This window comes from Belonocnema kinseyi, chromosome 10 (genome assembly GCF_010883055.1).
Source record: "Belonocnema kinseyi isolate 2016_QV_RU_SX_M_011 chromosome 10, B_treatae_v1, whole genome shotgun sequence".
NCBI classification, from domain to species: domain Eukaryota; kingdom Metazoa; phylum Arthropoda; class Insecta; order Hymenoptera; family Cynipidae; genus Belonocnema; species Belonocnema kinseyi.
In genome coordinates, this window is record NC_046666.1 from 93021377 (window position 1) to 93023894 (window position 2518).

The following is a 2518-nucleotide window of genomic DNA, read 5'->3' on the forward strand; positions in this document are numbered from 1 at the left end:
TGTAAAACCGACCCATATGAACTCCCATCTAACACAATGCTGCTGAAAGTTAGTGATCTTCTCAGCATAAAACAGTAAACCACCTATGACTCTCGATTGAAGCTAGTGTTGGGTCGTTACCTGAAATTACCGGTAACTGTAGAAATTCCCGGTAAAGTAGAGGAAATTCTCCGGTAACGAATGGTAACGATATTTTTTTGAATTTCAAGACTAAATTTGAATTACTTATTGTTTTTTCGCTTATTTGATATAATATTCTTCAATATTCGTCACATCAAATAACTTTTGGGAAAACTTTCACGTTTAAAAGTGTTCCTTAACCTCTCGGTGGGATTTGGTTTTGCTTAAAAATGTATGCGCACATTATTTTTTGCAAAAATATTGTTCCTTTTAATTGTTCACACTTTGCAGATTGAGTAGACAGCAATTACGTATGTATTTGTCACATAAAAAAGTCTATGAAAAACATTTCTTGAAAATAATCTTTCGAAGGGTATCTAACCTAATCTGCTGAAACGTTGTAGGCATTTTGCAATTCCACGCCATCATGAAGAATAAAAGTATTATTACTATGCTTATTATTAATAAGAAGTGACACAGTATATGTTTTCAAATATTTTGGAAAGCTATTGGCAAATACGTAATTTTCTGTAATAATAGATAAGGGTAAGATAAAGAGGGTGGTTCTAGGAAAATATTCTAAGTAGGTATATAATATAAATAAAAATTCAGTACTATTGTTTGCAAAAAAAAACGTTTGATTTAATTTTTCTATTAAAGTACTCATAATAAAAGACGCGTAAGAATATGGAATAACATAAACGAATACACCAATTTTCTCGTTAAATAAATGAGTAATTTCCGAATTTAGTCTATTCAAATTCCATGCAAATTCAGTCTATTTTAATCCTATATTATTTTTATAGGAACATTTCTTTTGTCTTTGAAAGCACATGTTACTTATTTAGAAATCAATCATTTGCATGAATACGTTTATTCTCCATGAAACTGATCAAAAGCTACGACGCATTTTAAAATTCACATTCATTCACATTGTAACATACAGATGGAATCGCAATGTGAGCGGTAAGGAAAGAAAAACGTTACCGGTAATGACGGTGATTTTCCTGCTGAAATTACGGAGAATATTACCGCGACCCAACTCTAGTTGAAACCAGACCAGTGCTGCCAGAACGAGCTACAAATTTACCCCCACCATATCTACCGTTTGGGAGCCGCAAAACAGAAGGTACATGATTACCACTGTGAGTTCGTGTATAAGCCGAAAATGCACGATTCGACTTCGGGTTTCTGCTGTATGGTGATTGCCGATCTGAAAGCTTCCGAACACTTCGGTGGTCTTCTACTTATATCTCGATCCCCATTCGAAAGAAAAGGAAGAAATTGGCGAATTTAATGTTTTGCGTGCTTCTTCACTTCATGCATGAGTCAATTTTGAGGTTATGTTTTTCAGGTGTATATAATATGCAGAATGGATATTATTTATTATTATATTTATTATTTATTATATTTATTATATATATATCAAACCGAAGGGCCTATGACAAAGCCACCAAACGCGTCCTCGGGTTGCGGATAGAGGGTCCCTGTACCAAGGGTTTCTGCTAAATTTGGTTACAAAAATAAATAGGCAGTCGCGGACAATTGTCCAGGGGTGGTCTCGAAGGAATTAACCCCCAAGCGGAGGTGTGAAAACCGTGCCGAAAGCTGAATGACACCTGGGTGAGGTGTCTAGAACGGTGACTCTGGGATACCGGGCGACATCTCAGAGTAAGCAGCCTTATCCTTGCATGCGGGGCTCTACAAGGATGGACGAACAATGGGTCGGCCAACAATGCCGACCAATCTAGAGCTGGGGGAGCCAATGAAAATGGATTCAATGCGATGGATCGACAGGATCTCGTGACCTTTGGGTGGACGGAGCAACTAAATCACGACTTGCTAGACTGCTACGATGCGAGTGTGGCCCGTGAACGGGGTTACATGGCACGGCTGCATGCTCTGTTGTGCGAGAAACACCCGGAGCTATTGCACTTTTCGCAGCAACGTCTGCGAAACCATGCTGAACTACTCCGTAAAAGGGGCTATATAAGCGGAACGCCTACTCTGCCACAGCTAGAACAAGCCGGCAACAAAGAAAGAGAGGCGACACTAAGACCAACCGCGGGCAGGCATCCAATAGATGAAGAGCGATGCTTTACGACCCGGAGAAACATCAACACCAAGGTTTCTCTCAAGCCTAAAGATCTGGCTGAAATGGATGACGAGCTTCGTGGACATTTTTCCGGTGAATCCGACCTCTGGGCTATCAATTATTGTGTGTATAATGCAGCGAGAGCTTTGGGCGATGCGAACCGTAAAACAAGACCAACGGCTGATCATAAGACCAAAAGATGAATGCATCAACTTGCCATAAAGATAGGCTGGGCAAGACAGTACGTGTCCCGCATTCAATGTGTGATTGACTACATCACATCTGGCAGAAATTTTACCGCCA

The 2518-nt window shown here is 39.6% G+C and overlaps 1 protein-coding gene across 1 annotated transcript in view; it reads right to left on the reverse strand.

Annotated features, from left to right (window-relative positions):
• Positions 1 to 2518, reverse strand: part of LOC117181522 (TNF receptor-associated factor 4) — a 252317-nt gene that overhangs the window by 157218 nt on the left and 92581 nt on the right. The window lies entirely within an intron of this gene.